Below are 20,480 nucleotides of genomic sequence, written 5' to 3' on the forward strand. Positions count from 1 at the left end.
GCGAACAGGAAATTGTCCACCTTGTGCTGCAGCGGAATGTTATCATTGTACATAGCCTTTATTGCCTTCTTAAAGGTTTGTATGAACCTCTCAGCCAATCCATTTGTGGCTGGATGATACGGGGCGGATGTGTAATGCTTTACTCCATTCTTTTTCAAGAACCTCCGGAACTCTTCGGACACAAACTGTGGTCCGTTGTCGGAGCAAATCTGTTCTGGCAAGCCATTCCTGGCAAAAATGGTCCGTAGGACTGCAATAGTTTTCTCCGTGGTGGTGGAGGACATTTTGATGACCTCAGGTCATTTCGAGTGCGCATCCATGGCTATTAAAAACATTGAGTCCATGAATGGACCAGCAAAATCAATATGCACCCGTTACCATGGAGATGAGGGCCACTCCCATGGGTGTAGAGGGGCCTGTGGTGGTGCATTTTGGACTTTCTGGCATCCTGAGCAGCTCTTGGTCAGGTCCTCGATTTGTTTATCGATTCCCAGCCACCACACATAAGCCCTGGCTAGGCTTTTCATTTTTACCCCTCCCAGATGACCCTCATGAAGCTCATTGAGCACTCTATCCCTTAACTTGGGTGGAATTACCACTCAGGATCCACACATCAAAGTCGCCCGGCACACTGACAGCTGTTCTCTCCTTGTCGAGAATGCTGGCAACAGTGAGTCGCCATGTGCTGGCCATCCCTTCACCGTCAAATCATATACCCGAGACAGTGTCGGGTCATTTCGGGTTTCCTTTTCGATACAAGCGTTAGTTACCGGTAAGTATTCAACTATAGTCGAATGGAATATTTCGACAGGATCCACTGCTGGTGCTTCCTCCGCAGTAGGCAGTGGCAGGCATGATAGCCCATCAGCATTTCCATGCTGTTTCGTGCCCTTATATTCAATCTCATAGTGGTGCGCCCCTAGAAAAAGTGACCATCTTTGTAGTTGTTGCGCAGTCATCACCGGAACGCCCTTTTTTGGATTAAAAATGGAGACAAGAGGCTGGTGATCAGCCAGCAAGGTGAATTTCTGCCCGTGCAGATAGTGATTGAACTTTTTCACTCCCCACACTAGGCTGAGGGCCTCCCTGTCAATCTGGGCGTAGTTATGCTCGGCTGAGGCTAGTGATCGTGATGCAAAGGCTATTGGCCTCTCTGAGCCGTCCGAGAATTTCTGCGACAGCAGCGCTCCAATGCCGTAGGGTGACGCATCACATGCCAACCAAATTGGTAATGCTGGGTTGTAATGGGCCAATACCTCTTTCGATGTGATTAGTGTTTTGCTCTTCTGGAAAGCTCGTCTGCATTCGTCACTCCACTTCCATGGCACCCCAGTTTGCAGTAGGGTGTTCAGTGGGTGTAGTATTGTAGACAAATTTAACAAGAACTTATGGTAGTAGTTTACCAGCCTGAGGAACGACCTCAGTTGTGACACATTTTCCGGTGCTGGAGCCTTGACTACTGCCTCAATCTTCTCTGGGGACTTATGTAACCCCTCTTTATCGATAACATGGCCACAATACGAGATTTGTTTTCTAAAAAACTCGCATTTGGGGCGATTAGCTCGGAGCCCATATTCCTGCAATCTAGTGAGCACCTGCTCCAGGTTGGCGAGGTGATCACTGTCATTTTCGCCCGTGACCAGGATGTCGTCCAAATAACACTGGGTCCCTGGGGTCCCTTGCAGGACTTGTTCCATTGCCCTCTGCCAAATAGCCGGAGCTGATGCTACCCCGATTACCAGCCAGTTGTATTGGTACAGACCTTTATGGGTGTTGATTGTGAGGTATTTTTTTGATGCTTCTTCTACCTCCATTTGCAGATACGCCTGGGCCAGATCAATCTTAGTGAAGCGTTTCGCTCCAGATAGCGAGGCGAAAATATCTTCAATCCACGGAAGTGGATATTGTACGTGTGAAGGATCGGGTTCACTGTTACCTTAATGTCCCCGCAGATGCGAACCTTCTTTGGTTCCCCAGGCGTGCTGCTCAATGACTTTTTCATCACAGGGACGATGGGTGTAGCCCACTCGCTCCAGTCTGCCTTGAACAGTACACCTGAACGTTCCAGACCTTCCAGCTCTGCTTTGACGGCTGGGCGGATCGCATAAGTTACCGGTCTGGCCTTAAAAAATTTTGGGCTTGAGTTTTCTTCAATTTTAATCGTCGCTGTCATGCCTTTTAGTGTTCCGAGTCCTTGCTGGAACACTTCTTTCGCTTCAGTTAGGATCTTTGACAGTCGCCCAGGTGTGACGTCGTCATCCTTTTTGTCAGCCACAGTCAGTGCCTGTATGGAATGCCAATCCAGTTGTATTTTCCGGATCCATTCACGTCCCAGTAATGGTGGTCCTCCATCTTGCAATACATACAGGTCTAGTTTTGGTGTTTCCTTACCGTTATATATAACGGTCACCCTTATTTTTCCTTTGGGGTAGACTTTTTGCCCCGTGTACGTCTTCAAAATAATTTTAGTGTCTCTCAAGGGTATGTGTGAGAATAGCCGCTCGTAGTCCCATCGGTTTATGACTGTTAGGGCTGATCCTGTGTCCAATTCCATCTTTACCTGGACTCCTGCTATCTTGAGAGTGACCCAAATGGTTCGGTGATCCTCCGTTGTGATCACATTATGTAGTTTCAGACAACTCAGTTCCCTGCTTTCGAAGTCGTTATCACTCTTTTGTTCGTCTGAACTATTCTCCGTCATCTTATGTACCTTCTGGTACTTTCCTTTGGTAGGTTTCTTATTGCTGGTTTTCTTTCCCGACCTGCAGACTCGTGCTATGTGTCCTACTTTTCCACACTGTCTGCACACTTTGTCTTTGAACCAGCAATCACTCTGGTCGTGTGTTGTTCTGCCGCAGCGATAGCACTTCTCTGTTCCATATGACATTTCGTTTGTGCCATATTCTTGCGGTCTCTGCTGCATCTCTGCAGCCTCCCGTGTTGCTGCTTCATATGATACCGCAATGCTGAAATCCTTTTCTAGCGTAAGGTCCTTTTCAGATAAAAGCCGTTTCTGGGTTCCTTCACTTTGAAGCCCCCACACAAACTTATCCCTTAAGGCATCTGTCAGTCCCGCTCCAAACTGGCAGTGTTTCGACAGTTTGCGCAGTTCTGTTAAATAATCAGCATTGCTTTCATCCTTATGCTGGTTCCGTTTGTGAAACTTGAATCTTTCTGCTATCAGCAGCGGTGTGGTGTTTAAATGTTCTTTTAGTATCATTACTATGGCTTCAAAACTCTTTTCCATTGGCTTCGTTGGGGTTACTAGGTTTTGTAATAAATCATACGTCTTTGCACCCATTAAATTTAACAATACCAACGCTTTCTTGTCATCTGACACCCCATTTGCCTTGCAGTATACCTCTATTCGTTCGACATATGTAGTCCAATCTTCGACTTCATTGTCAAATGCGGTGATACTGCCACTCTTTGGCATTTTGGGTGTGGTTTAAAATGGCGTCTCCCAATGGCTGAAAATGGCGTCTCCTGCCCTTTACTTCCTCCCCCGCTGCTGCCGACGCCACTCCTGGCGGTTCTCGTGGCAATGGCGGCACCCTGTAGTTTTCGCACGCTTCTCTCTCTCCCTCTCTCCGATGCTGCTCGGCCCCTGAACACCGGCTGCGCCCTGTGCGCTCTGCCCTCTCTCTCTCTCCCCCGTCGACGCTGCTCGGCCCTTTGCTGTGCCACTCGGTCGGGCTCTAGCCCACCGCTGTCCGGGAAGGGACTGCGCACTACCTGTTGCCAGCCCCTTTTGCTGGACCACCTCGACTGGAAAGCCAAGCCTGGCTCTCAACAGCCTCCCCCGCAATTCTCGATTCTCTGCTGGATGACCGGGCGGTTGCCCGTGGTCGACGCCCGAGTCTCTGGCCTTGACCTCCAATCCACTGATCTCCAGGAACGAATCCCCGGGAGGTGATGCAGAGTTGCAGGTAGGTTCAAACCTGACTTGTCGCCAATGTTACATCCGTGTAATAATCAGACACAGACTGCGGAGAACAGTACAACGGTGTTTACTCAACGTGGCTCAGACTGCAACTGAAACAACAGATTACTAGTCAGCGTTATATACAGGTGTGGTCACTGCCGGTACTACAGTATACATGAGCTGTAGAAAGTAGTTCCCCCCTTAAAGGTACATACATTACAACATTTATCTGTGTTGAACTTCATTTGTCAATTATATGCCCATTCTGCAAGTTAATTAATGTCCTCCTTTAACTTGTTGCAGTCCTCCTCAGTATTGACTATCTCTCTCCGCAATTTGGTGTCATCCGCAAGTTTAGAAATTTCCCGCCCCTCCCCCTCCACATCCTCCCCTTCCCTCTCCCTCCCCTCTCCCTTGACCTCCCTCTCCCACCTTTCCCCCTCCCCTCACTCTCCCGCCTCTCCCCTCCCGCCACTCCCCCTCCAGCCCCCCACCCACTCTCACCCCCTCCCTTCCTCTCCCACCCCTCCCCATCTCGCCCTCTCCCTCTCTCACCTCTCCCAGCCCCTTCCCTCCTACCCCTCCCCCTCCTGGCCCTCCCCCTCCCGCCCCTCCCTCCCCACTGCCTCCCTCTCTCACCCCTCCGTCTCCCGCCCCTCCCCCTTCCCTTCACATTTATCCACATTATATTCCATCTGCCATGTTCTCGCCCACTCACTGAGCCTGTCGAGATTCCCTTGAAGCCTCTTCACATCCTCTTCACAACTGACACTGCCACCTAGCTTTGTGTCATCAGCAAATTTGGAAATGTTACAATTAGTCCCCTCATCCAAATCATTGATATAGATTGTGAATAGCTGGGGCCCAAGCACCGATCCTTGCGGTACCCACTAGTCACAGCCTGCCATCCTGAAAAAGACCCGTTTATCCCTACTCTTTGTTTTCTGTCTGTTAACCAATTCTCAATCCATGCTAGTACATTACCCCCAATTCCATGGGCCCTAATTTTGTTCACCAACCTCTTGTGTGGGACCTTATCGAAGGCCTTCTGAAAATCCAGATACATCACATCTACCTGTTCCCCTTTGTCTACTCCACTAGTTACATCCTCAAAGATCTCCAATAGGTTTGTCAAACAGGATTTCCCTTTCATAAATCCATGTTGACTCTACCCAATCTTACTATTAGTTTCTAAGTGCCCAGTTATTGCATCCTTTATAATAGATTCCAGCATTTTCCCAACTACTGATGTGAGGCTAACAGGTCTGTAGTTCCCCGTTTTCTCTCTCCCTCCTTTCTTAAATAGCGGGGTTACATTTGCTGTCCTCCAATCTGCAGGAACCGTTCCAGAATCTATAGAATTTTGGAAGATGACAACCAATGCGTCCACTATTCCAATGGCCACCTCTTTCAAAACCCTAAGATGTAGGTCATCCGGTCCTTGGGATTTGTCGACTTTTAGTCCCACTAATTTTGCTAGCACTGTTTTTTTAGTAATAATAATAATTTCTTTAAGAACATAAGAAAGAGGAGCAGGAGTCGGCCACTCGGCCCCTCGAGCCTGCTCCGCCATTCAATAAGATCATGGCTGATCATCGACCTCAACTCCACATTCCCGCCCGATCTCCATATCCCTTAATTCCCCATGAGTCCAAAATTCTATCGATCTCAGCCTTGAATATTCTCAAAGACTCAGCATCCACAGCCCTCTGGGGCAGAGAATTCCAAAGATTCACAACCCTCTGAGTGAAGAAATTCCTCCTCATCTCGGTCTTAAATGGCCGACCCCTTATCCTGAGACTGTGACCCCTGGTTCTAGACTCTCCAGCCAGGGGGAAACAGCCTCTCAGCATCTACCCTGTCAATCCCCCTCAGGACCTTGTATGTTTCAATGAGATCACCTCTCATTCTCCTAAACTCCAGAGAGTATCGGCCCATTCTACACAATCTCTCATCATAGGACAGCCCTCTCATCCCAGGAATCAATCTAGGCAGGAAATGTGAAATATCAGGATATATTGGTGGGTCTGAGATTTGATATCATGGAATCGAAGAATGGTTACAGCACAGAAGGAGGCCATTCGGCCCGTCAAGCCCGTGCCGGCTCTCTGCAAGAGCACTTCAGCTAGTCCCACTCCCCCGCCCTTTCCCCATAGCCCTGACAATATTGATCCTTCAGGTGCTTCTCCAATTCCCTTTTGAAAGCCACAATTGAATCTGCTTGGTCACAAACTGGGGCTGGAAAGTGAAACTGCTGAGGGCTGTGTTTAAAGTGCGGAGTGAACCGGTCTGGTTGGTGGTGTCGACAGTGTCGCTAATTGACGGTGAATTTAGAAACAGAAGTCAAAATTGAGTAGGCCCCAGTGAGATTTGAACTCACGACCCCTGGTTTACAAGACCAGTGCTCTAACCCCTGAGCTATGGAGCCACCTGTGCTTTAATTGCCTATTTTAATCTTACTATTGTTAACAAGGAGGTGGGGCCCAAACAAACCTTCACAATGATTCATCCCTGAACATTCACAGAATGATACAGCACACAAGGAGGCCATTCGGCCCACCGTGCCTGTGCCGGCTCTTTGAAAGAATCTATCCAATTAGTCCCACTCCCCCCTGCTCTTTCCCCGTAGCCCTGCGAATGTTTCCACTTCAAGTGTATCTCCCATGCCCCCTTTTCAAAGTTGCTGCTAAACTAAGGAATTCAGGAGAAACTTCTTGACCCAGAGAGTGGTGAGAATGTGGAACTCGCTCCCACAGGGCCTGGTTTGAGACGAGTAGCTGAGATGCATTTACACAGGATTCCATCGGATATACGGCACAGAAAGAGGCCATTCGGCCCAACCAGTCCACGCCAGCGTTTATGCTCCACTCGAGCCTCCTCCTGTCTTTCCTCATCTAAATCTATCAGCGTAACCCTCGATTCCCTTTTCCCTTATCTCCTTGTCCAGCCTCCCCTTAAATGCATCGATACTGTAGTGTATGTACCCGTCTATCTTTAAGGGAACTATTGAATGTAACCGTTCACCTTTAAGGGAACTACTTTAGGTGTGGCACTATTTGTTTGGCTTCTGTATACTGTAATACCGATAGTGACCACACCAGTATATAAGTGTTGTAGCAGGATTGCTGGGGCAGATTCGCCCGGACCTTCGAATAGTAAAGACCTGTTTGTTTGTTACTTCTGACGTCTGTGTATTTATTAACTGCACAACCCACAGACTTTACAGTGGCGACGAGTCCGATCGTACCCTGCGGCAAGACTACCAAAAGCAACGAAGAGCGTCGAAGAGAGACAACCGCCCTCGTCGTGCTACCAAAAGAAAACACGAGGCTGCAACAACAGAAAGCAGGAAGACTAACAACAAAAGCTGTATCAGCAACAGGCACTGACTACCCTTCTGCCACGGTGCGGAGTGAGCCGACCAGCAAGAAGCAAGGCGGCCGAAGAGACTGTGAGTAGGGGAAGGTGTAGAAGTATCCGGAGGATAAGGGCAGAGCACTCGACCTCGGTCGAGGGGGAGCTGTGCCGGCCAAAAGTCGGGTCCAACGGCGTCGGGTGACAGCCAGACCGCGATCGGCGGGAAAAATCCGGGCAGCGACCGCAGCCACGAAGCGCTGAGCCTGCGAGTAGGCGCGGGAAGAGAAACCCAGCCGCAGCCGGGGAGGGAAACACCGGTCTGCGAGAGGGCTGGGGAGGCGAACGGGAACCGTGCGGGTGAGAGCCGGGTGCGGAGAGAGAGACTGCGAGGAGCCAGTCCAGCGGCTGAGCTGTTCTCCACCAACGGGGTACTCAGAGCCGGCAAAACCGAACGTGCGGGAGTGGGTGAGAGACACAGCCGAAAACGGGGTGAGAGACTGCGCGAGAGCCAGTCCAGCGGCTGAGCTGTCCTCCACCAGCGGGGTACCCAGAGCCGGTAGAACCGAACGTGCGGGAGAGGGAGAGACAGAGCCGAGCAAGGGGAGAGAGACTGTGCGAGAGCCAGTCCAGCGGCTGAACTGTTCTCCACCAACGGGGTACCCAGGGCCGGTAGCACCGAACGTGCGGGTGAGAGAGCGACAGAGCCGGGTACGGAGAGAGAGACTGCGCGAGAGCCAGTCCAGCGGCTGAACTGTCCTCCGTTAACGGGGTGTACCCAGCGCCGGTAGAGCCGTGCGGGCGGGAGGAAAAGACAGAGCCGAGTAAGGGGAGCTGTGCGGAAGCCAGCCAGCGGCTGAACCTGTCCGCTGTGGGGGGAAGCGTACCCCTTCCACCGGGAAGAAACGCGGGAAGCCGCCATTAGGCGGAGAAAGATGCCTAAGCGAGGGAATATTAACGACTTTAGTTCTGAAATAGAAGACTGGGCCACGTATGTGGAACGCATAGAGATCTATTGCGAAGCCAACAAAATAGAGGAAGACGACAAGGCGATAACATTGCTAAACTCGATGGGGGCAAAAACATACGGGCTCTTGAAGCATCTAATAGCACCAAATAAACCAGCGGATCAGACCTTCGAAGAGATTGTGGCTGTGCTGAAGGACCACTTGAACCCCACACCGCTGATGCTGGCTGAACGATTCAAATTCTACGCAAGAACGCAGAAGAAAGACGAAAGCAATGCGGAATACTTGGTCGAACTGCGTAGGCTAGCGAAATACTGCCAGTTCGGAGGGAATCTGACAGAAGCGCTGCGGGACAAGTTCGTATGCGGATTGTCCAAAGAAGGGACGCAGAAGCGACTACTGGAAGAGAACGACCTCACACTGGACAGGGCTGTCCTTATAGCTGCATCGCACGAAGCCACAGCGAAAGGAACGGCGGAAATGCAACTAAAGGCGGCGGCACTCGGGGTGGACCAAATTACTTCAAGCACAACAAAATGCTACCGTTGTGGGAAGACAACGCATGACCAGAATCAATGCTGGTTTAAGAACCAAGAGTGTAGGAAATGTGGCAAACTGGGTCACATCGCGAAGGTATGCCGGTCCGGGAAAAAGACCAATAATCAAAGGAAGCCACCACAAGAAAAGTACAACAAGGTACACAAGGTGGCTGAGAAGAGTACAGACGAACAGAATTCAGACTCAGACCCAAACAACCAGGAGCTGGGTAGTCTGAGAATCCACAATGTGGGTAAAGAAACGGATCTACAGGCCATCTGGGTCATACTAAAAATAGCTGGAGTCCAAGTAAGAATGGAGCTGGACACTGGATCAGCTCTATCAGTCATCAACCGAAGGGACTACCACCGGCTATTCTCTCACATACCTTTAAGAAATACCAAGTTCGTATTACAGACATACACGGGGCATAACGTATACCCCGTGGGGAAAATAAGAGTCAAGGTGAAAGATAGGGGTAAAGAACACCCAAGAATGAACTTGTACATATTACCTGAGGGAGGACCACCACTTCTAGGATGGGAGTGAATTAAGAAAATAGACATGGAATGGCATTACCTAAAAGCCATAATGAGGGAGGACTCGGTGCAAGCTATTAGCTCAGATTCTGAAATGGATGATGATAAGACCAAGTCGAATATGGAAGACAAGGCTAAAAGGGACTTGCCGACGATGGGAAAGAAAACGAAGACATGCAGAAGGACTTATGGTACCAAGAAGAATACATCATGGCAGAGCAGGAATGACAGGATGTCCAAGAACTTATAAAAACATTGAAGGACACCCAAGACAAATATGAGGCGGCAATGACCGAGGTTCAACAACTTGAAGAACAGATTCAACTGGGAATCCTTTCAGTGGAAGAACAGGACACTGTAAGAATGGCCCCTGAACTAGAGAGCATCAGGGCGCAACTTTTCCGAGCGCTGAAAGCCAAAGTTCAAGAGGAACGTAAGGTGGAAGTATTGGAGAAAGAGGTGGATGAAATGGAGAAGACTCTGATCCACCGTGTTCCCAGGGAAGAGTTAACGGTCAGCCAACTCCTTCATATGCTGAAGGACAAGACTCTGCAAGGGGAACAATCTGAACACGAGCTTCAATCTTCAGGGGGAAAGAGTTCGGAGCTCTCAAAAGTCACGGAGATAGCTGAGGTGGCAACACAAATTTTACAAGGATGCCAAAAGTACGTTGAATCACGTCAAGGTGAACAGAAGAATGTGGAAACCGTTACTTCAGTAGAAGGGTTAAATAGCCTGATAACGCAATTACCGATGGAAAGGAAGGTATTGAACTCACAAATGAGGTCCGTCGTGAAGGAATGGCAGATAACCCAGGAAGAGCGGGATGAATATGAATGCATGAAGAAGGCTTTTCAAGAAAGATGTTTAGGGAAGGAACCACCGTCAGCTAACGTCCAGACGGGTGAGGAGGAAGAAGAAGTCTCTCTCGCTGGCCTAACTCAGGACGAACCCGAATATTACCATGACCTGTTGAGTGACACTGAATATTACGAGGATGTGGTCTGCCCAGCTTGTGATGAAAACTCTCAAAGTGCTGAAATCCGGATGAAGCACTTAAGGTCTAAGGAACATAGAGAGTTGGTGGCGCTACAGCTGGCAGCCGAGAAAGGAGCTCCGAGAGTTTCAAAAAGGCAGAAAAGAAAAAGAAGAAGCAGAAGATAATAACTGTCGAAAATATTAGCACTTCTACCATTCCAGGCGGGACATTACGAAAGGAGCTAAATTAGTTGAAAAACTGGAAAATGTCAAGACAGCCAGTTGGTTGTAAAAGTCCGCACTGCTGGTTCAACAGGACGAAAGTTCAAGCTGTTACGTCAAGAAAAAGGCTATGGAGGAGTCACGCTAGCCAGGTGAACCGGCTACACCAAAGAAATGTTGTTCGGAACGAGTCAAGATCAGAGACTGAACCTGTGAACTGTTTCCACCGAGATTATATTTGTAAATTGTTTTATATGACATTGACTCCACCGAGATTATATCTGTAATTTGTTTTATAGGAAGTTGAAGATATGTATGTTTAACGGGGACTCTGTAAGTAATAAGCTAAAAAGGGAGGATTGTAGTGTATGTACCCGTCTATCTTTAAGGGAACTATTGAATGTAACCGTTCACCTTTAAGGGAACTACTTTAGGTGTGGCACTATTTGTTTGGCTTCTGTATACTGTAATACCGATAGTGACCACACCAGTATATAAGTGTTGCAGCAGGATTGCTGGGGCAGATTCGCCCGGACCTTCGAATAGTAAAGACCTGTTTGTTTGTTACTTCTGAAGTCTGTGTATTTATTAACTGCACAACCCACAGACTTTACAGATACTATTCGCTTCAACCACTCCCTGTGGCAGTGAGTTCCACATCCTCACCACTCTCTGTGTAAAGAAGTTTCTCCTGAATTCCCTATTGGATTTCTTGGTGACGATCTTATATTGATGGCCTCTAGTTATGCTCTTCCCCACAAGTGGAAACATTCTCTCTGTATCCACTCTATCAAAACCTTTCATCATTTTAAAGACCTCTATTAGGTCACCCCACAGCCTTCTTATTTCAAGAGAAAAGAGACCCAGCCTGTTCATCCTTTCCTGATATGTATACCCTCGCATTTCTGGTATCATCCTTGTAAATCTTCTCTGCACCCTCTCCAGTGCCTCTATGTCCTTTCTTTAATATGGCGACCAGAACTGTACGCAGTACTCCAAGTGTGGTCTAAGCAAGGTTCGATACAGGTTTAGCATAACTTACCTACTTTTCAATTCTATCCCTCTAGAAATAAACCCTAGTGCTTGGTTTGCTTTTTTCTGGCCTTGCTAACCTGCGTCGCTACTTTTAGTGATTTGTGTATTTGTACGCCGAGATCCCTTTGTTCCTCTACCCCACCCAGACTCGCACCCTCCAAGTGATAAGTGACCTCCCTATTCTTCCTACCAAAATGTAATACCTCACATTTATCTGTGTTGAACTTCATTTGTCAATTATATGCCCATTCTGCAAGTTAATTAATGTCCTCCTGTAACTTGTTGCAGTCCTCCTCAGTATTGACTATCTCTCGCCGCAATTTGGTGTCATCTGCAAATTTAGAAATTTCCCGTCCATCCCCCTCCCTCCCCCTCCTCCCCTTCCCTCTCTCTCCCACTCCTCTCCCTTGCCCTCCCTCTCCCGCCCCTCCCCCTTCCCTTCACATTTATCCACATTATAATCCATCTGCCATGTTCTCGCCCACTCACTGAGCCTGTCGAGATCCCCTTGAAGCCTCTTCACATCCTCTTCACAACTGACACTGCCACCTAGCTTTGTGTCATCAGCAAATTTGGAAATGTTACATTTAGTCCCCTCATCCAAATCATCGATATAGATTGTGAATAGCTGGGGCCCAAGCACCGATCCTTGCGGTACCCCACTAGTCACAGCCTGCCATCCTGAAAAAGACCCGTTTATCCCTACTCTTTGTTTTCTGTCTGTTAACCAATTCTCAATCCATGCTAGTATATTACCCCAATTCCATGTGCCCAATTTTGTTCACCAACCTCTTGTGTGGGACCTTATCGAAGGCCTTCTGAAAATCCAGATACACCACATCTATTGCTCCCCTTTGACTACTCCACTAGTTACATCCTCAAAAAACTCTAATAGGTTTGTTAAACAGGATTTCCCTTCCATAAATCCATGTTGACTCTGCCCAATCTTACTATTAGTTTCTCAGTGCCCAGTTATTACATCCTTTATAATAGATTCCAGCATTTTCCCAACTACTGATGTGAGGCTAACTGGTCTGTAGTTCCCCGTTTTCTCTCTCCCTCCTTTCTTAAATAGCGGGGTTACATTTGCTGTCCTCCAATCTGCAGGAACCGTTCCAGAATCTATAGAATTTTGGAAGATGACAACCAGTGCGTCCACTATTCCAATGGCCACCTCTTTCAAAACCCTAAGATGTAGGTCATCCGGTCCTTGGGATTTGTCGACTTTTAGTCCCATTAATTTTGCTAGTACTGTTCTTTTAGTAATAATAATAATTTCTTTAAGAACATAAGAAAGAGGAGCAGGAGTCGGCCACTCGGCCGCTCGAGCCTGCTCCGCCATTCAATAAGATCATGGCTGATCATCGACCTCAACTCCACTTTCCCGCCCGATCTCCATATCCCTTAATTCCCCATGAGTCCAAAATTCTACCGATCTCAGTCTTGAATATTCTCAAAGATTCAGCATCCACAGCCCTCTGGGGTAGAGAATTCCAAAGATTCACAACCCTCTGAGTGAAGAAATTCCTCCTCATCTCGGTCTTAAATGGCCGACCCCTTATCCTGAGACTGTGACCCCTGGTTCTAGACTCTCCAGCCAGGGGGAAACAACCTCTCAGCATCGACCCTGTCAATCCCCCTCAGAATCTTGTGTGTGTCAATGAGATCACCTCTCATTCTTCTAAACTCCAGAGAGTATAGGCCCATTCTACACAATCTCTCATCATAGGACAGCCCTCTCATCCCAGGAATCAATCTAGGCAGGAAATGTGAAATATCAGGATATATTGGTGGGTCTGAGATTTGATATCATGGAATCGAAGAATGGTTGCAGCACAGAAGGAGGCCATTCGGCCCGTCGAGCTCCGTGCCGGCTCACTGCAAGAGCACTTCAGCAAGTCCCACTGCCCCGCCCTTTCCCCGTAGCCCTGACAATATTGATCCTTCAGGTGCTTCTCCAATTCCCTTTATGAAAGCCACAATTGAATCTGCTTGGTCACAAACTGGGGCTGGTAAGTGAAACTGCTGTGGGCTGTGTTTAAAGTGCAGAGTGAACCGGTCTGGTTGGTGGTGTTGCTGATTGATGGTAAATTTAGAAACAGAAGTCAAAATTGAGCAGGCCCCAGTGAGATTTGAACTCACGACCCCTGGTTTACAAGACCAGTGCTCTAACCCCTGAGCTATGGAGCCACCTGTGCTTTAATTACCTATTTTAATCTTACTATTGTTAACAAGGAGGTGGGGACAAACAAACATTCACAATGGTTCACCCCTGAACATTCACAGAATGATACAGCACACAAGGAGGCCATTCGGCCCACCGTGCCTGTGCTGGCACTTTGAAAGAACCTATCCAATTAGTCCCACTCCCCCCTGCTCTTTCCCCGTAGCCCTGCCAATGTTTCCACTTCAAGTGTATCTCCCATTCCCCCTTTTCAAAGTTGCTGCTAAACTAAGGAATTCAGGAGAAACTTCTTGACCCAGGGAGTGGTGAGAATGTGGAACTCGCTCCCACAGGGCCTGGTTTGAGACGAGTAGCTGAGATGCATTTACACAGGATTACATCGGATATACGGCACAGAAAGAGGCCATTCGGCCCAACCAGTCCACGCCGGCGTTTATGCTCCACTCGAGCCTCCTCCCGTCTTTCCTCATCTAAATCTATCAGCGTAACCCTCGATTCCCTTCTCCCTCATCTCCTTGTCCAGCCTCCCCTTAAATGCATCGATACTATTCGCTTCAACCACTCCCTGTGGCAGCGAGTTCCACATTCTCACCACTCTCTGGGTAAAGAAGTTTCTCCTGAATTCCCTATTGGATTTCTTGGTGACGATCTTATATTGATGGCCTCTAGTTATGCTCTTCCCCACAAGTGGAAACACTCTCTCTGTATCCACTCTATCAAAACCTTTCATCATTTTAAAGACCTCTATTAGGTCACCCCTCAGCCTTCTTATTTCAAGAGAAAAGAGACCCAGCCTGTTCATCCTTTCCTGATATGTATACCCTCGCATTTCTGGTATCATCCTTGTAAATCTTCTCTGCACCCTCTCCAGTTCCTCTATATCTTTTTTATAATATGGTGACCAGAACTGTACGCTGTACTCCAAGTGTGATCTAACCAAGGTTCGATGTTTCGATAACTTCCCTACTTTTCAATTCTATCCCTCTAGAAATAAACCCTAGTGCTTGGTTTTTTTTTATGGCCTTGTTAACCTGTGTCGCAACTTTTAGTGATTTGTGTATTTGTACTCCGAGATCCCTTTGTTCCTCTACCCCACCCAGACTCGCACCCTCCAAGTGATAAGTGACCTCCCTATTCTTCCTACCAAAATGTAACACCTCACATTTATCTGTGTTGAACTTCATTTGTCAATTATATGCCCATTCTGCAAGTGAATTAATGTCCTCCTTGTAGTGATCAATAACATGTCATTCTATGGTGGACACTAGGTGGAGCCGTAGAGCTGTATATAGCTGTATGTATAAGACTACACTACCCAGCTATATATTATATTAAGACTACATTACCCATGAGGCTAGGCTACCCACAAGGCAACAGTCAAGATGGCAGCCTGCACACAGGAGCACACGTGCTGCATCTCTACAGATACTGTACCTAGAGAACGTGTTCTGAAGAAATGACTAGCTAGAAGCTAGCTGTGTTCATAATAAGAATGTCTAGTTATTAATGAACATAACATGGTACCAGGGTGGTGAAGATCTGCTGAAAATTGGGAAAAGCGACATGGAGAATTTGAAGCCACCAGGAGGTTTGAAACTCGAGGGAAATGTCGACTACAATTGGCAGACTTTTAAACAACAATTCGAACTCTACATTGCAGCCATCGGATTCGGTACGAAGCCAGATGCAAGGAAGATAGCGTTGCTGCTTACGGTTGCAGGCCCACAGGCGATAGAGGTATTTAATACATTTGTATTTAATCCAGCGGAGAACAGAGAAAAATTAGAAGATGTGCTAAAAAAATTTGATGCACATTGCTCTCCCAAAAAGAACGAGACATATGAAAGATACATCTTCCATTCTCGGACACAGCAACAAAATGAGACTTTTGATAGCTTTATAACTGATCTGAAACTGAAAGCACAGACATGTAATTTCTCTGAGCTGAAATCATCCATGATTCGTGACCAGATTGTGTTTGGTATTCATGATAAAAAAGTCAGGGAACGTCTGTTGAGAGAAACCGAACTAAATTTGGAAAATGCGGTGAAAATATGCCAAGCCAGCGAGCTAGCTCGAAAGCACACGAAGACTTTCAGTGAAATCAATAATGATGCGAATGTAATGAGTGATAATGCTGCTGTCGGTGTTGTGTCCTACAAGGGGAAGAAACGTGGGCAGAACAGAAATGAAAAGCAATCGGAGGATGAAATTTTTAATTGTAAACGCTGTGGTTACAAACACCAGTTAAGACAATGCCCAGCGTTTGGAAAAATGTGCACAAAGTGTAATGGAAAGAATCACTTTGCCAAACAATGCTTTTCAAAAGTAAAAACAACGAAAGGGCAACAAGTTAATGTGATTGAGGACACTGATTTAAGTGAGACATTTTTTGTAGGAATGGTGTCATGTGACAATATCAAAAAAATACAGAAAATGTGCAGCCCTCAAAAATGGAAAATGCTGAACATAAAGTCAATGCAGTAGAAGTGGACAAATGGATGATCCCACTGCAGATAAATGGAGCATTAGTTACATTGAAACTGGACACTGGGGCAAAAGCAAACTTAATCAGTATGAGTGACATTAAATATATGAAAGAAAAGGCCAAAATACAGAAAAAGTCAGTACTACTGAAGAACTATAATGGACAAAAAATAGATAGCTTAGGTGTATGCAGACTTAAAGTGACAGTCAAAGACAAAGTGCATCATCTCATGTTTTCTGTTGTGGCTGAAAGACTTGATTCGATACTAGGTGACAAAGCTTGTGAAGACTTAGAACTGGTCAAGAGAGTCTACCGTACAAACTGTGCCATAAGCAGACCATATGACTCAGGTGATGAAGCAGAGAGCCCATCAAGGATGAAAAGGCCAAAGGGTATCCATGTCTTCAAAAAGCCTAGTTTCTCCAAGAAGAAAGAAAAAGACTTTAAGGTCAAAGAGAAGCCAAAGGAAGAAAAGCACAAAGAGGAAAAACACAAGGAGAAAAAGTCCAAAGATATAACCGCAGCAGATGTTGTTAAGCAGTGGAAAGAGAAAAAGAAAAAGAAGAAGCCTGCACCAGAGCAGGAAGCAGTTCCGGTGGATACTCCTTCTTCCCTCAGGCCAATCTTTGGTGTTCCATTCGCCGAGGCTGCTGAGAGGACTATGCTGTATGATGGGATCCAGCTGCCTGCAGTTTTTCGAGAGTGCATTGACTACATTGAGAGTTATGGCATGAAGAGTGAAGGAAACATTGAAACCCTCTCCAAGCAAAGATCGCAAGGAGACCTCGATCTATACAAGAGCAGATTGATGACAATGCCGCAACTGCATCTTGTCATTCACCGCCAGAACAATCTCATGAAGACACATCAGACTTACCCGTGTTGAGAAGATCCACACGTGAAGTAAAAGAGCCTGACAGACTTAATCTTTGAGTACAATGTAAAGCTTTGAAAATGTGTTGACTGTTTTGAAAATGTTTATGTTTATAGAGCACTAACAAAAGTGTTACTGATATTATCATTATTGTTTTCTTGAAAGTTGATTGATATTGATTTTGTTAAACCTCAAAGAAAGGGGGATGTAGTGAGCAATAGCATGTCATTCTATAGTGGACAATAGGTGGAGCTGTAGAGCTGTATATAGCTGTATGTATAAGACTACACTACCCAGCTATATATTATATTAAGACTACATTACCCATGAGGCAAGGCTACCCACAAGGCAGCAGTCAAGATGGCAGCCTGCACACAGGAGCACACGTGCTGCATCTCTACAGATACTGTACCTAGAGAACGTGTACTGAATAAATGACTAGCTAGGAGCTAGCTGTGTTCATAATAAGAATGTCGAGTTATTAATGAACATAACACTCCTGTAATTTGTTGCAGTCCTCCTCAGTATAGATTATCACTCTCCGCAATTTGGTGTCATCCGCAAATTTAGAAATTTCCCGCCTCTCCCCCTCCACATCCTCCCCTTCCCTCTCTCTCCCTCCCCTCTCCCTGGACCTCCCTCTCCCGCCTTTCCCCCTCCCCTCATTCTCCCGCCTCTCCCCTCCCCTCCCGCCACTCCCCTTCCCACCCACCACCCACTCTCACTCCCTCCCTCCCTCTCCCGCCCCTCCCCATCTTGCCCCCTCCCTCTCTCACGCTGTCCCCTCCCTATCTCTCCCTCCCCTTCCCTCCCCCGCCACCCCTCCCCTCCCTCTACCACCCCTCTCCCACCCCTCCCCCTCCCACCCCTCCCTCTCCCATCCCTCCCTCACTCTCTCCCTCTCCCGCCCCTCCCCCTTCCCTTCACATTTATCCACATTATAATCCATCTGCCAAGTTCTCGCCCACTCACTGAGCCTGTCGAGATCCCCTTGAAGCCTCTTCACATCCTCTTCGCAACTGACACTGCCACCTAGCTTTGTGTCATCAGCAAATTTTGAAATGTTACATTTAGTCCCCTCATCCAAATCATTGATATAGATTGTGAATAGCTGGGGCCCAAGCACCGATCCTTGCGGTACCCCACTGTCACAGCCTGCCATCCTGAAAAAGACCCGTTTATCCCTACTCTTTGTTTTCTGTCTGTTAACCAATTCTCAATCCATGCTAGTTGATGTGCCTTCAATAAGCACAAAACTAGAAGTTATTAACTTAAACAAGTTGGCTTTTAATCACTAGGATCAGAGCTAGCATCTCAACACACCGACTGGCTCACAGGAATGAGTCATACAGATCCTGGGATCTTTGTGTAAGAGAAGTCAGGGGCGGAGCCAAGAGCCAAGACCTGGAACCTTCCAGGTTAGTCAGGAAAGAGGAAGTGAAACTGTACACAGTGTGGGGGAGGGTAATATACATGAGTGCAAAACGAATACAGGCAAGACAAACAGATTTCATTACACTAGAATATTACCCCCAATTCCATGGGCCCTAATCTTGTTCACCAACCTCTTGTGTGGGACCATATCGAAGACCTTCTGAAAATCCAGATACACCACATCTACCGGTTCCCCTTTGTCTACTCCACTAGTTACATCCTCAAAGAACTTCAATAGGTTTGTCAAACAGGATTTCCCTTTCATAAATCCATGTTGACTGCCCAATCTTACTATTAGTTTCTAAGTGCTCAGTTATTACATCCTTTATAATAGATTCCAGCATTTTCCCAACTACTGATGTGAGGCTAACAGGTCTGTAGTTCCCCGTTTTCTCTCTCCCTCCTTTCTTAAATAGCGGGGTTACATTTGCTGTCCTCCAATCTGCAGGAACCGTTCCAGAATCTATAGAATTTTGGAAGATGACAACCAATGCGTCCACTATTCCAATGGCCACCTCTTTCAAAACTCTAAGATGTAGGTCATCCGGTCCTTGGGATTTGTCGACTTTTAGTCCCATTAATTTTGCTAGTATTGTTTTTTTAGTAATAATAATACCTTCTTTAAGAACATAAGAATTAGGAGCAGGAGTCGGCCACTCGGCCCCTCGAGCCTGCTCCGCCATTCAATAAGATCATGGCTGATCATCGACCTCAACTCCACTTTCCCGCCCGATCTCCATATCCCTTAATTCCCAATGAGTCCAAAATTCTATCGATCTCAGCCTTGAATATTCTCAAAGACTCAGCATCCACAGCCCTCTGGGGCAGAGAATTCCAAAGATTCACAACCCTCTGAGTGAAGAAATTCCTCCTCATCTCGGTCTTAAATGGCCGACCCCTTATCCTGAGACTGTGACCCCTAGTTCTAGACACTCCAGCCAGGGGGAAACAGCCTCTCAGCATCTACCCTGTCAATCCCCCTCAGAATCTTGTATGTTTCAATGAGATCACCTCTCATTCTCCTAAACTCCAGAGAGTATCGGCCCATTCTACACAATCTCTCCTCATAGGACAGCCCTCTCATCCCAGGAATCAATCTAGGCAGGAAATGTGAAATATCAGGATATATTGGTGGGTCTGAGATTTGATATCATGGAATCGAAGAATGGTTACAGCACAGAAGGAGGCTATTCGGCCCGTCGAGCCCATGCCGGCTCTCTGCAAGAGCACTTCAGCTAGTCCCACTCCCCCGCCCTTTCCCCGTAGCCCTGACAATATTGATCCTTCAGGTGCTTCTCCAATTCCCTTTTGAAAGCCACGATTGAACCTGTTTGGTCACAAACTGGGGCTGGAAAGTGAAACTGCTGTGGGCTGTGTTCAAAGTGCGGAGTGAACCGATCTGGTTGATGGTGTCGACAGTGTCGCTAATTGACGGCGAATTTAGAAGGAGAAGCCAAAATTAAGCAGGCCCCAGTGAGATTTGAACTCACGACCCCTGCTTTATAAGATGAGTGCTCTAACCCCTGAGCTATGGAGCCACCTGGGTTTTAATTACCTATTTTAATCTTACTATTGTTAACAAGGAGGCGGGGCCCAAACAAACATTCACAATGATTCATCCCTGAACATTCACAGAATGATACAGCACACAAGGAGGCCATTCGGCCCACCGTGCCTGTGCCGGCTCTTTGAACGATTCTATCCAATTAGTCCCACTCCCCCCTGCTCTTTCCCCGTAGCCCTGCCAATGTTTCCACTTCAAGTGTATCTCCCATTCCCCCTTTTCAAAGTTGCTGCTAAACTCAGGAATTCAGGAGAAACTTCTTGACCCAGAGAGTGGTGAGAATGTGGAACTCGCTCCCACAGGGCCTGGTTTGAGACGAGTAGCTGAGATGCATTTACACAGGATTCCATCGGATATACGGCACAGAAAGAGGCCAT

At 47.2% G+C, this 20,480-nt stretch overlaps 3 non-coding genes across 3 annotated transcripts; all 3 read right to left on the reverse strand.

The window, feature by feature from the left end:
* Positions 1 to 6,280: 6,280 nt before the first annotated feature.
* On the reverse strand, positions 6,281 to 6,353 carry trnat-ugu (transfer RNA threonine (anticodon UGU)). The gene has a single exon. It is a non-coding gene; the product is annotated as a tRNA-Thr (tRNA).
* Positions 6,354 to 13,675: 7,322 nt separating this feature from the next.
* On the reverse strand, positions 13,676 to 13,748 carry trnat-ugu (transfer RNA threonine (anticodon UGU)). The gene has a single exon. It is a non-coding gene; the product is annotated as a tRNA-Thr (tRNA).
* A 6,256-nt stretch (positions 13,749 to 20,004) lies between these two features.
* Positions 20,005 to 20,077, reverse strand: trnai-uau (transfer RNA isoleucine (anticodon UAU)). Its single transcript has one exon. It is a non-coding gene; the product is annotated as a tRNA-Ile (tRNA).
* Between the last annotated feature and the right edge of the window lie 403 nt (positions 20,078 to 20,480).

This window comes from Somniosus microcephalus, unplaced genomic scaffold, assembly GCF_052327205.1.
Source record: "Somniosus microcephalus isolate GS21.2 unplaced genomic scaffold, FLI_Smic_1.0 unresolved_chr2, whole genome shotgun sequence".
In the NCBI taxonomy this organism is placed as follows: domain Eukaryota; kingdom Metazoa; phylum Chordata; class Chondrichthyes; order Squaliformes; family Somniosidae; genus Somniosus; species Somniosus microcephalus.